Genomic DNA, 14,666 nt, shown 5'->3' on the forward strand with positions numbered 1-14,666 from the left:
GAGAGAGAGAGAGAGCGTGAGAGGCGGGAGGGTCAGAGGGAGAAGCAGACTCCCTGCTGAGCAGGGAGCCCGATGTGGGACTCGATCCCGGGACTCCAGGATCATGACCTGAGCTGAAGGCAGTTGCTTAACCAACTGAGCCACCCAGGTGCCCCGAAGGCAGACGTTTAACCAACTGAGCCACCCAGGTGCCCCAGATTAAAAAATTCTTAACAGAACTATCAGCCAACCACAGTGGTAAACCCTGATGAGAGCCTAATGCAAACAAGCAAATGGGTTTTTAAAATATGACTTTTATAAGACCTTTGGAAATGTGATCATTGACTGGAAATGTGATGGTATTGAAATAGAAATTCCTGGGGCGCCTGGGTGGCTCAGTCGTTAAGCGTCTGCCTTCGGCTCAGGTCATGATCCCAGGGTCCTGGGATTGAGCCCTGCATCGGGCTCCCTGCTCGGCGGGAAGCCTGCTTCTCCCTCACCCACTCTCCCTGCTTGTGTTCCCTCTCCCGCTGTGTCTCTCTCTGTCAAATAAATAAAAATCTTAAAAAAAAAAAAAAATAGAAATTTCTCTTCCTAACAGTATGAATTATTACTCATTTTAAGATAATAGTCTTACAGTTATGTTCTCTTGTAGAGACATATACTGAAATATTCATGGAGGAAATGATATCATTTCTGGGACTTGCTTCAAGGTAATATGGGGGTATGGGTGGGAGAGAATACAGATGGAACAAGATTGGCCATAAGGATTCATTATTGAAGCTGGTGATAGGTGCATGGCATTCATTGTGTTAATCCACTTATGTTTGTATACCTTTAAAATTTTCCATAATAAAAATTTTGGGGGAAAGAAAAGCTATTTTTTAGTCCGAGGCAGGTTGTTTAGCCTCCTTGAGGCTAAAATCGTGGCTCAGTATTCAGATAGATATGGTCAGAACACTGACCATAGATATAGATATTCAGTAGATATGGTCAGGACACCGAGACCCAAGATAAAGTTTATATCCCTTTATCATTATGGAGAAATTCCACATTATAAAAAAATTTTAAGGGCATTAGAAACAGTAAAACTTGGCTTTAGTCTAGCTTTTATTTATTTATTTATTTATTTATTAAATATTTTATTTATTTATTTGACAGAGAGTGATAGCCAGAGCAGGAACACCAGCAGGGGGAGTGGGAGAGGGAGAAGCAGCCTTCCCGCCGAGCAGGGAGCCCAATGCGGGGCTTGATCTCAGGACTCTGGGATCATGACCTGAGCCAAAGGCAGACGCTTAACTGACTGAGCCACCCAGGCGCCCCTAGTCTAGCTTTTATATCCCCTTAGGAGAAGACATTGAACAGATCCATAGTTGCCTCAAAACGCCAAAGCCCCTCTTTACATCATGACGGAGGGCATTGGGGTCTGATGCGAAAGAGGAATCATCAGTGTTGGCCAGGCAGTTAAACAAATGTAGCAAGAGTAACATCAGAAGATATTTCTTCGTGTTTTCTGCATCCTAGGGAGGTTTTGTTCTTAATCTCAGAAAGCACTTTTACGTTCTTTTTATTAGATGACTATATAAAATCAAGGTTTTTAGGGAAAAAGTACTTTTTCTAGTAACGACATGATGCATTGTGTATGACAGCTTAATCGTAACGTGATTATGCTTATTCTCGCATTTCTGTAGGATATAAGGCTGCTGATACTATGCCTTTCTTTAGCAAGCTCATCTCTTTTCAACCTCTTACATGTGTAAGGGTAAGGGTAGCAGAGGGGCCTCATTTTGCTTTGGAAGCCGATGTGATGCCCAGGTGGAATCACTGATGGCGTGTGCACGTGGTTGGTCGCTTAGCTGTGTAGCCTTTGCCTTGCCAGCCTTCAGCATGTCGCAATTCCTCAGCCTCCTCATTCCATCCTCTCCTGAGCCTCTCCCATCTCTCAGACTCTTTCTTCCTTCCCAGACTTCTTTAATGGCTTTGCTTCCACGACCTATTCTGTTAATGCTGGTGCCCTTCCCATCAATCAGTCTTTAGGTATTCTCCCCCAGTGCGCTTATCAAAACTTAGCTTGTAAGTGACCACTTGTAAACAGATGAAGAAGCTCAGCCATGACTGAGCCCAGGCTCTTTGCTGAACTTTCCAGACCTGTTTTCCCAATTACATTGTATGCATTTACCCTGTGGTTCCAGGGCATTGTGATCTCAAATGGATCAGAGTTTAATTATCATCGCGCCCCCCCCCACACATATGCTTTGTTTTTTATTCTCTTCTGAATTCCCTGTCGCCACAAGTCAGAAACTATCGCATCATTGTTGACTTCTGCTCCTTCATGTCTGATAAGTGTCCTAAATGCTTTTCTCAGCTTTCCTCTCCCTCCCTCGTCTCTGCCAGTTCAAGCCTTCAGGAATCACAGCTGCACCCCTGCTCCAAATTCATCCCCTGATATTGCCTCCAGATAGGGCTTTTTGAAATGCAAATGTGATTGTTTTCTCCTGCCTTAAAGCCTTCTGCAATATTCTAAACTTTTGAGCAGGGTACTGCTGTCATGAAATTTGTGAGCATCTCCTTCAGTATGTGTATATGTATTATAAATAACATACACATTTACTGCACTAATGTATTACATATTGTAAACACAAAAGTAGAAATTAAAAGGACATAAAAGTAATGTTTTAAAAATAATTTTATATTCATTAATATTCAGTCCTTTAGTTTTTGGCATTTTTTTTCCGAGTCAATGATAATTTTAGTGAGAATAATATGATTGCATTTGCTTCCTTATTTTTAAAAATCCATTTCCAGTTTGTGATACACTAATTTTAAGGTCTGTGTCGAGGTTCGGTTTATTTATATACTTATTTTTTTTGGTTGTTATCATTGAAGAAGTTAGTTTATCTTAAGTATATGCAGATCCCAATGGGAGACATGCAGTGTTCACTGCTTGTTCATTTTTATCCACCAGCTGCACAAAGGTTCAGTTGAAATCAGCCAGTAAATTGTAATCTAGTATAGTATTCAGAGTGGGTAAGAACAGACCTTCCATGGTTCTGTTGCCTAGATTAGAATCCTGTCTTGCTTATTTACTAGATTGGATAATTTGCTTAATCTCTCTGTCTCAGTTTCTCTATCTATGAAGTGAGATGATTATTACAGTCTCTCCATCAGGGATAGTGGTGAAGATTGAGTGATTAACACATATTGAGCACTGAGAACAGTGCCTGATCCATAAGCAGCAAGCCCTCAATAAATGGTAGCTTTATTTTCCTCTTTAAGAAAGAAGTTCAGTCATTTCTTTAAGAAAGAATGGGAACATGCCGCATTTTCCTACTTTTAATAGGGCTTTAAAAACTAAGGCTCTTAATTTTGTAAATTTTAAGGCAGATTAGAAACTTCTCCGTCTATTTTTTAGAGAGTACAGATAGGAAAGGTTTTATGGATGTGATATTATTTGGGGGAAATGACATAATGATGGAAATATTTTCAAACTTCTATTTTCAAAATGTTTCTTTCAGAAACCTTTCTCACTATGACAATGTCCTCTTTACTTTAGAGGAACAAGGGCTGCTGTATGGTTATGTAGTTTGAACAAGTAGAGGTGTTAGATTCACGAGTGTATGCTCACTTGTGCTTACATTTTTGATGTTCTCATCCAGCTGTGGTTCCTATAAACCACTTGTCCATTTCATGGGGGTCATTTTGGTTTTATTATAATGATAACATCATCCACCCATCCGTTTATGTGGGTACATGTAAACTGTAATACTTTGCAGTCATTGGAAGGACACAAGGAATGGAGGGTGCCTCATGGCAATGGAGCTCCCAGGCTGCCTTCAGAGACTTCTTTCATGTGACTAGCTGCCATCTGGACTGAGAGAGGGTGTCATTGGCAATCCATTCATGAAATACTAGTAAAATTTGGTCTTCCTTTCTTCCTTAGAAATAGGAAGTCTGGTATTATCTACCACGCAATGGAAATAGTTGGCATGGCTGACCAACCACATCTTCTGGTCCAACTGCTGAGGGCGCCATGTTGGGCACCAAGCATCACTCTGCTTTTGAACTCACTGCTCCTCGGTCTAGAAGCCTCTCCTCCTTATTCCCCACACGTTTCTCCTCATCTTTTATTCCTATGTGTAGGTCTATATATTTTATATAGGGATAGAGTATAGATATTTTGAATTCTGTTGTTTTCACTTGAAAATGTATCAGACTATTTTGTTTCTCCATGGTCTTCAGTATGACAGTCTGGATGGTTTCCTAATTTTGTTGCTTTGACATGCCAGGATGAATTAAACCATTCACCATTCCTCTAACAGTGGATATTCAAATATTTCCATTTAGTTACTGTTATTTAGGATTCTGTCATGAACACCTTTTTGCATATTATTTGGCTTTAGGCACATTATTTCCTGCAGATAAATTCATTGGAAGAATTACTAACTCTTACTCTAATAAAGCTTAAATGCTTTCCTAAAAGATTCGTATGAAATACAGTGCTGTTAACAATGGAAGACCAGCAATTTCACTACAACACTGAAACTGTGTTGTGGCCTTTTGTTTGTTTTGGTATATGTAAAGTGGTAACTCAGGGCTGCTAAATATGCATTCTGTTACCATTGCAAAGAAAATTTTTCCCATGTTTTTATGTTTTTTTCTTCTGTGAGACTGGGGTTTGGATTTGTTTTTCTTAAAAGTATAAAAACTTTGGGGCACCTGGGTGGAGGCAGTTGGTTGAGTGTCTGATACTTGATTTCTGCTCTGGTCATGGTGTTGGGGTTGTGGATTGAGCCCTGCTTGGGGTTCTGTGCTCAGCAGGGAGTCTGCTTGACATTTTCTTTCTCTCTCCCTCTGCCCCTCCCTCTGTGGGTATGCATGGGTACTCTCAAATCCTTTAAAAAAAAAAAAAAAAAGTTTAAACACTTAAGTTTGTGTTTTACATAGTACATAATAATCATTTCCCTTATCCAATATGGAGTTTCTGTTCTTTATTTTTTATTTTTTTAAAGACTGTATTTATTTATTTAATTTTATTTTATTATGTTATGTTATGTTAATCACCATACATTACATCATTAGTTTTTGATGTACTGTTCCATGATTCATTGTTTGCGTATAACACCCAGTGCTCCATTCAATACATGCCCTCCTTAATACCCATCACCAGGCTAACCCATCCCCCCACCCTTCTCCCCTCTAGAACCCTCAGTTTGTTTCTCAGAGTCCCTAGTCTCTCATGGTTCATCTAAATATTTTATTTATTTATTTAACAGAGAGAGACACAGCGAGAGAGAGAGAACACAAGCAGGGAGAGTGGGAGAGGGAGAAGCAGGCTTCCCGAGGAGCAGGGAGCCCAATGCAGGGCTCGATCGCAGTACCCTTGGATCATGACCTGAGCCGAAGGCAGTTGCTTAACTACTGAGCCACCCAGGCACCCCTGTTAACTTTTTTAATAAAAAGATGGCTATAATATTATTTTGCCCATTTGTTGGATGGGAAACTTAGGTTAAGTAACTTGATCATATAGCCAAAAATTTATGGACTTGTAATATTAAAACTCAGGCTTATCTGTCCCATATTCTATACTCTTAGTCTTCATGCTCTGCTCCCTTTGGCAAAATAATCTTTATTGTAAAATTATAAAATACAGATAAGCAAAAAGGAATATAAAACCACATTCATCTGAAATTCTGCCATACAGAGAATACCACTGTGAGCATGCTGGAGTATAATCGCATATCTCAGAGGAGGGCAGGAGACTCTGACACAGACCCTGGGAGTGAGAGAGGGGTAAATGTGTATATACCTCTTCCTTCATCCCTAATTAAAGATGTGGACTGATAGACTGCTGTCGGCTCAGTGATGAAGAAGAAAGTGTTCAAAACCAGAGACTTTTTACCTTATGTATATATTTACAAAAGGGATCAAATAATAGGTCATGAATGTCCTTCTGTGTTATTAACCATTGGTACTCACCTTGGCAACCTTGGCCTGCTTAATCTGTCTAAGGGATAGACCTCAGTGGCACTATTGTTAGACATTTAGGTTGTTAGTCTTATAAATAACGCTGTGAAAGTTATATATATATATATCCTTTACTTATTTGTCCAATTATTTACTTTAGCTTAATTAATGTGGAATGCCGGGTCAAAGCTATTAGATTTTTAGGGCTTTTGATGATCATTGCCAGTGCCATTCTACTCTTGAAAAAAGCATCTTCCCATTTGGCCCTGTTAAAATAAGAAAGAGGGGCAAGGAGGAGAGAGGGAGAGAGGGAATTTTTTTTTTTATAATTTCTTATAATTCACCAGCATAATTCTTAGGAAGTCAGTCAGTCAGCCCACATGTATTTCTTTCTAAAACACACATCATGCAGAGATCAGGGTCCTAGTGACAGTGAAAATAAATTTATTCTATGTGGGACAGTTTAAGGGAAAGAGTCCTTGCTGTTCTGCTGGGTCAGCAATGACAGAGTTCATAATAAGCCAACCCACTTTCCAGAGCTGTGATGAGCTCTGTGGGGTATGTTGGTTCACAGAGTTCAGTTGCCATGATAAAGTGTTATATGCCAATGGACTAAAGTCATTGTTTGTATTCAAACAATTACTATACAAATTTCACATTAGTTCAGAATGCTCTTTCAGAATGCTTGTGGGATCAGAGTGGTTTGACTTCATATTTTTTGAGTGATATTTGCAGTAACACATTAGCTAATGATATAGGTGGAAGGACTTGGTTCTACAAGATTTCTTGGGTATGAAAGCCAAGATTTTAGGGCTGGTGTGATTGTTTCTCCTACACTTTCAATAGGGATAGAACATATTTCAGATCAATTATAGAATAGTTTTCCTTCTGAGAACATACACGACTGTAGTCAGCAATCTCCAATTTCTACAAAACTATGCCTGTGCTCCAAGAAATGTGTAAATAACGGGAATGTCTAAAGTTCTTGCCCAAAATTTAATTGAAATTAACTGTTTACAACATATTCTTAGGTAAATTTTACATTGTAGCTCATAATATTTGTTATATAAAGTTTGAATACATTGTTCTATAAAATTTTCACGATAGCCCATGAAGTATTTGCCACAAAGGAGATTGGTTCATTCCCTCCCCCCATCCTACTGTCTCATGTCACACACAACTGTGCATGTTTATTTTTATATAAAACTTTACAGCAAGCCTTAATCATTTTAATTAATTCAGTCAAAACTTTGAAAGAATAACAACTTTTAAATCCCAAAATTGCTTAGAATCTTTGAATTAGAATCTTTCTCTGGGAAATAAAAAAAATGATTTGCCAGCATTGGCAAAGAAAGCTGTGCATGAAAATGTTAAAGTTAAAAAGAAAAAGAAAAAAACAAGCCATTACTAAACACTACAAATATGATTGTGAAGCAACATGTTAATTTAAAGCCATGTGGGCTTTATTTGATGTAATATGTCAGTAGACATTGCAAATACTAAGATTTTGGAACCTTGAGGGAAATTTGACTACACTGAATTTGATTTTGGCTTAGAAAATGGGTTCACCGAGGACTTTGGGACGTCAGAGATTATAAGATTATCCTTTCAGCTAGTATTTACCTCATGGTGCTTGGTATTATGAGAACACTATATGCTGTGTACTGAACCCTTTTAAAGCATAAGAGATGAATTCCAAGCTATTTGTCCAACCTCAGATTTGCAAATGTACTATAACATGTAATTTCTTCAACTCTCTAATGTCTGTTTTTTTGGCTAAGAGCCTTCACTGTCTTGTACTGCTTAACTTGATCTTTACTTCTATCATTAGCCCTAGCCGTGAGCTTTTTTCTGACCATCCCAGAAAGAAATGTTTTAAATCTGTTCATATGAGTTACTGGATAGGCAGAACATGAAGCCGTGTTGGAAGACTGATGTTTGTGGTTGGCTGGGCCCCACGTAACTCACCAGACAGCCCACACTTATAATTTAAATTGCTTCTCAGCTCAACTAGCACTACTTGTCAGGGACCTTGAACCTAAAATTTGAAAATGCCAAGGATCTGTTTGAAAGAATCCATTCTTCCATAACAAAGTCTTATTGAGGAGGCAAAACATACTTCTGGAATATTTGAACAGTGGTAATCAATATGTGATTAAATGCCCAAATGAATGAATAAGTTGAAACACTAAATCTTGTTGGCAATGAGAGAAGGGGAAGACTCCGTAGGGACATAACACGAAAGGTTTAATTATTTGAGCAAGACCTGAGAACTGGATACAAATACGGTTTTGAGCATGGTTAGGCATCAACCTAACTTACTTGATCGTAACTCCTACACGCTCTGTTTACAGTCTGAGGGAGCCAGGATTTTGGACTCAGGCCTATCTGGCCCTGAAGTGTGTGATGTAAACCTTTATCCCATATGGTTACCCCTCCAACTTTATAAACTCAACACTCTGTCAGCTTCCCCCCTTCCTTCAAGGTCCAACTCAGTGATGGCCTCTCTCTAACGTCTTTTTAGATCCTGTAATTTACGTCCTGTAGCACTTTCACATCTTTAATTATACAACTTTATTTAGTCTTTTGTGTACCTCTTTCCCCTGAGGGATTGTGAGGATCCAGTCCTCACAGGAAGTACAAATAATATCCCAAAGTATTGAGCACAGAAATTTGGCCTGTACACTGGATGTGGTGTTGGGAGTAGAAGAGAAAATGGAGGGGCGCCTGGGTGGCTCAGTTGGTTAAGCGACTGCCTTCAGCTCAGGTCACGATCCCAGGGTCCTGGGATCGAGTCCCGCATCGGGCTCCTGGCTCAGCAGGAAGCCTGCTTCTCCCTCTCCCACTCCCCCTGCTTGTGTTCCTGCTCTCGCTGTCTCTGTCTCTGTCAAATAAATAAATAAAATCTTTAAAAAAAAAAAAAAAAAAAGAAGAGAAAATGGAGTAAAGAATGAGTGTGGTTCAGAAGCAGGAGTAGAGGTGATGTGTGAAGGAGAAACAGACTGTCCTTGTTACATGAAAGACCAAAAATAGAAGGAGGTAAGATTGGAAAAGTAGCTAAGGGATAAGATGAGGAAAGCGTTAAATGTCAAAGTCAAGGATTTGGACTTGACTCTGCAGACATTACAAGCCAGTGAAAGACTAGCTTGACAGAAAAGAAGGTTAAGACCATCTCTATCTAAATGGGAAGTTGGTGATGAGTAACTTAGCAGTATATTTTCCCCTTATTTTATTTGGGTTGTATAAACCTGCCTTTCAGTCCAAAAGAGTACTGGGTCACATTTAGGTGACACATTTCCTCCAGACATCCTGGAGAACTTCAGGAAGTGGTGGGGATGATTCAGCAGGGGATGTCTTCCTGAACCATGCAGCGATTGGTATTTGGATAGAGTTATTCTTGCCAGGCTGTGAAGAAGTCTTTCCATAATTTATGTGGATGCTCACTCAGCCTTTTCCCAGATGGAAACCAGGCAGAGGATAAGACTAGATGGGAACAAATTTGGAAGATTTGGGGTCCCTGATAAGTCTTTTTCCTGAAGGCTTTATGAGGGTCCTGAAGTGGCCTTAACTTACCAAGGGGAAAGATAAGCATTGGTTAGTTTGGTTCTTTGATTACTTTGGTAAAAAATAGTATTGTGGACTTTTATGTTCCTCATACTCCAGGGTAAGCTCTAATTTTAGAATCAGAAGAATCTTGCAAGTCTATGGAAGTCCATTTATATTCTTATTTTAGGTACTTTGTCTTAAACTGTGCAGAGGTATACTTTACTACCTCTACTTAACATTTCTAACCTACAAACTTTTTGAGATTTCTTTTTATCATCTGTAACTTTTATAAAATTAAAAGTATTATTAGGATAGCACGGAGATTAATGATGCCAGCTCTGCACCCAGATTTCCTGAGTTCTGATCCTGATTTTTCCACTTAATAGCAGTGTGACCTTGGGCAATTATTTAACTACTCTGCCTCCGTTTCTTCATCTGTAATATGGGGAGGATAATTATTTACTTTCCATACTGCATTTTTGCCAGAATTAAATGAATGCATTATTCATTTATTAAAAGTAGAACTGTTAGAATAGTTCCTGGTACATAAGTTCCCAATAAATATTATCTATTGTATTATAAATGAGAAAATTAAAGCAGCTACAGGTTAAGTGACTTAGGAAGTTATCCAACAAGATGACTAAACCAGGATTAGTGTTTATTTCAACATTTAGTCAACTGTGAGTGTATTTAACTGGTCAGCTGTGCTATACTGATGTAGAGACCAGAGGTCAGGAGACTTTTTCTTAAAGGGACAAATCAGTTAATAAATATTTTATACTTTGCAGGACTTAGAGTCTCTTCTGCAGCTACTCAGCTCTCATTATGTCCTTTAGAAGCAGCTATAGACAATATATAAATGAATAGGTATGGCTGTGTTCCAATAAAAGGTTGCTGTTTTTTGCAGACCTCTGCTTCAGATACTTCAGTCATACCTGAATAGAGACTTTGGATTCCATTTAGTTTTTTTTTTTTTAAGATTTTTTTTTTATTCGTTTGAGAGAGAGCGAGAACGCGTGTGCACTCACGAGTGCCCCAGAGCATGAGCAGGGGGGAGGGGAGGGGGTGAGGGAGAAACAGACTCCCTGCTGAGCAGAGAGCTGAACGTGGGGCTTGATCCCGGGACCCCAGGAACATGACCTGAGCCGAAGGCAGACACCCAGACACCCAACCGACTGAGCCACCCAGGTGCCCCTGGATTCCATTTAGTTTTTAAAGTATGAAATAGGTATTATTATAATAAACAATACTTTCACCTCCAAATGATTATGTCTAACATGTTATTCTCACTTATGATGGTCATGCTTTAGAAGATCAAAGGGATTTAGAGAATAAGCAATAGTAGTAAATATGTTTTCCCATCTCAAAGGGATATCCAGCAGTCACTTAATGGTTTGGAGGATTATTCTTAGAATTTGAAATCTGATTTGGGCAAGATGCTAAGGGTTGTTTTATTAAATGAACACAAATAGGGGCGCCTGGGTGGGTCAGTCGGTTAAGCGTCTGCCTTTGGCTCAGGTCATGATCTCAGGGTCCTGGGATCGAGTCCCACATTGGGCTCCTTGCCCAGTGGGGAGTCTGCTTCTCCTGCTCCCTCTGCTGTTTCCTCTGCTTGTGCTCTCTGGCTCTCTCTTTCTGTCAAATAAATAAATAAAAATAAAATAAAACAAACATAAATACAGACTTTTTTGTTGTTGTAGTTAATTTTTGTGTAGGAAAAATGTGTGAGTCAAGTAACAGGCTATTTGTAATTATCCTTGTCATTACACAACAGGTTTTTCTGCTAGGAATGTTGTTTGCATGGGTTTGGATTTTTTGTGGCTTACTTTTCAGTTTAATAAAGTGTTCTTTTTAAATTAAACTTGTCAGTGAACTTCTCTTGTGAGTGGCTGTGTAGGTTAGTTCATATTTATAGCTTACGTCTGTTTCTGAGGAAATGACTAAAGTCTCTTGCATTCGATCAAAACTGTATAACAAAGGACATCTTTGACTTACTTAAACAAGGCTCATGATGGAAACTCAAAAAATCTAATGGTTCATGTTTATAAATGTTTTTATGTATTCAGTCTTGGTTGGTCCAAATAATCAGAGCTCTGTGCTAAGGGAGGGATTGAAAATACTCAGTGTTTCTCAATTGAATGGATTCCTCTGGAGCAAGTTCAGGCAACACTTTCTTACAAGTCTTTAACCTTTTTTATGTTTAGAATTGGGTTTTATAGAATATAGGTATATATTTTTTCTTCTCTTTAAACCATTCCACGGATTTTCTCCATCCTCATTTGTATCCTATAGGCCCTGACCTGTGTGACATCTAAACCTTGCACATGTAATTTCTAGCAAGGAGGCTGATGGGGATTGGAAAGGGGCCCCAGGGATGTAACTGACTCACAGAAACATGCTGTGTCTTGCTCCCTGTGGAGGTCCCTGTTTCCCCACCTCTGGAATATCCTCACGCTCTCCACATCTTAGTCTTGTCCCCTCACTGTTGGTCCCTTCCTCCTGGCAATGTTGGCATCCTTCCTTCTGCTCTTTGCTCCAGGGCAAGAGATGAAGGCAAGGCTAGGCTCCCGTCTACTCAGACCCAGGTTAACCTGTGCTCTGGGACCCTGGCTAGAACTCACATTCCCCCACAAAGGCCCTGCCAGAAATGGTGGTTGGATTTTGCTGTGATTATTGTTCTAGATCAGTTATGTTACACACTTATTGGAGTTTTCTGTGCTGTTAATGTAATCGTTAATTTCAACCCTTTTATGAGCGCTCAAGGAAACCATTTCTCCAACCAAATCTAGGATCTAAGTCTAAGACAAGAGTGAAATTGCTGTGCTGGCCGTCCCACATCACTCCTCCTGCCTCCGTTCTCAGAAGCACCTATGGAGTAGGGTTCCTGCACACTCACTTGGAAAACTGTTGATGAACAGAACTCATTATTTTTGGAGCACACACTAGTCTTAAAATTGGGCTTGCCTATGTATACCATTAATTGCTTAAAGTGCACCTGGATTGGTGTGTCTGTATGGGTTATATATGAAGCCAGCTTTAGGGGCAACCAGATGGAGAGATGCTTACCTGAGTTGAGAGATTTAAGACAGCCTCTATCGCCCATTCATGCCTGAAATTCCATTGTCAGTAATGCATTTTATTTCTGTGTTAAGCACCTGCTTCTTTTGAAGCTCTTTTTCAAAGGAAGATGTCCTTGGGAAAGATATCCATTAAGCCATTTGAACCTTAGCGCTGATCCTGTTGCTTCCCTACTTAATTAAACATCTGGGGTCACTGACTCCTCAAAAGGGTAGATAGAGAAGGAAGGAGCCACACTGCTACTTCATAATTTTGTCTGGGACTGGCTCTGACTATATACACATTTGATAAACCCATGTGAGGTAGCATCTCTAGTATTTAACTTGAAGGTACTTTGCTTTCTTATTTAGATGGAGGTAGTTATGAGGTATTTGAATAGTGAGCACCTCAAAAGGAACTTCTATTCCTAAATATTCCTTTCTACCAAAATATATTTTATTACTGTAATGCGGAGGATATACATGCCCATACATATAGTACTGGGATTTTTTTTTTTTTCCTGAGTATATGTTATTTACAAGAGGTAAGGAAATCAATCAAGTCTAGTTGTAAGTCTAGAACATGGCGTGTATATATTTCTACCATATTGTCTGCATATTGATTTTTTTATTGGTTGATTTCCCCTTTTTTTGATTAATTGATTTCCTTTTTTTTTTTTACCTTAATAACTAAATATTGTAAAACTGTGGTTTGTTTACTTACTCAACAAACATTCATAGAGTGCCTAACAAGGGGCAGGTACTTTGTGCTAGAAAAAAGAATGATGGTGGTTTTCTCCTGAAACTCAGGCTTCAAAGAATATTTGAGGTTGTCCAGCAACTGGGAACTAAGGAAGAAATAGAAGAAGGGAGTGCTGGGGGGAGAGGGGAGGAGAAGAAGGGGGAAGAAGGAAAGAAGGATAATTAGAAGAAAGTTAGTTAAATCTGTTAGTCCTTAACACATTTTTTCTTTTTTTAATTTTTTAATTTCTTTTTAATTTTTAAAGATTTTATTCATTTGAGAGAGAAGAGGGAGAGAGAGAGAGCACAAGCAGGGGGAGCGGCAGGCAGAGGGAGAGGAAGAAGCAGACCCCTCCCAGCTGAGCAGGGAGTCGGTCATGGGGCTCAATCCCAGAACCCCAGGATCATGACCTGAGCCGAAGGCAGACACTTAACCGACTGAGCCACCCAGGCGCCCCAAATTTTCTTGTTTTTATTTTTATTTTATTTTATTTAAAGATTTTATTTATTTGAGAGAGAGAGAATGAGAGAGAGCAAGCACATGAGAGGGGGGAGGGTCAGAGGGAGAAGCAGACTCCCTGCCGAGCAGGGAGCCCGATGCGGGACTCCATCCAGGGACTCCAGGATCATGACCTGAGCCGAAGGCAGTTGCTTAACCAACTGAGCCACCCAGGCGCCCCATTTTCTTGTTTTAATTACACATGTTACCTAGTTTGATGCTCTTTGTTGCTTATAGAATAATTTATCATCTATAGGCTTTATTTTTTTTCCTGGTGTGCTCTAATTTGAAATTAGTTTTAATTAATCTTTTTTATATTTGTTTCTTTTCAGTATAAAAGAATTTTATGGACCAGTTGGCTAATAAGTACGTGGAAGTTTTGAAGAGCTGAAGAAAAAAAATCAGTAGTAGACTTGCTTTTTAAAATGTGAGTAAACTCTCTCTTCTCCATGGTTTATTTCTGATATCTTTAAAGCCTGCAGTTACCTTTCTGTATATTCAGTGTGTAAATTTTTCCCCAGTAGTAAAGTTCCTTGACTATGTCAGTCAACTCATTGAGTCTATGAGAATTGATGACCCACCCCCCTCTTGAAAAGTTTTTTAATTCTCAAAGTACTATAACTAACATAAGTGACTGTAGAATTTAGACGTGTTGTGGCAGTCAGTGGAGCAAATCTGTTTGGCATCGAGAAGAAAAACACAGACCAGGTAGCACATGAAAAGCACCACCCTCTTCTCAAATCCTTTATTTGTCCCTCAGACCATTTCAGTGCCACATCGAAGTCAATGAGAATTGGGTCAACTTGTTAATGACCCTAGAGGCTTAGAAAAATGAGATGTTTTCACATAAGCTTATTTACTCCCTTCCTCCTTGCTACTCT

General features: G+C 39.3%; 1 protein-coding gene across 9 annotated transcripts in view; it reads left to right on the forward strand.

Moving 5' to 3' along the window:
* Positions 1-14,666, forward strand: part of PPFIBP1 (PPFIB scaffold protein 1) — a 171,235-nt gene that overhangs the window by 46,581 nt on the left and 109,988 nt on the right. For all 9 annotated transcript variants that reach the window (XM_081821372.1, XM_081821376.1, XM_081821370.1 and 6 more), the window contains one exon: positions 14,118-14,212. The gene's annotated coding sequence lies outside the window, so the exon portion shown is untranslated. The remainder of the gene's footprint in view (positions 1-14,117; positions 14,213-14,666) is intronic.

This window comes from Leptonychotes weddellii, chromosome 5, assembly GCF_054177405.1.
Source record: "Leptonychotes weddellii isolate Sample4059 chromosome 5, ASM5417740v2, whole genome shotgun sequence".
NCBI lineage: Eukaryota > Metazoa > Chordata > Mammalia > Carnivora > Phocidae > Leptonychotes > Leptonychotes weddellii.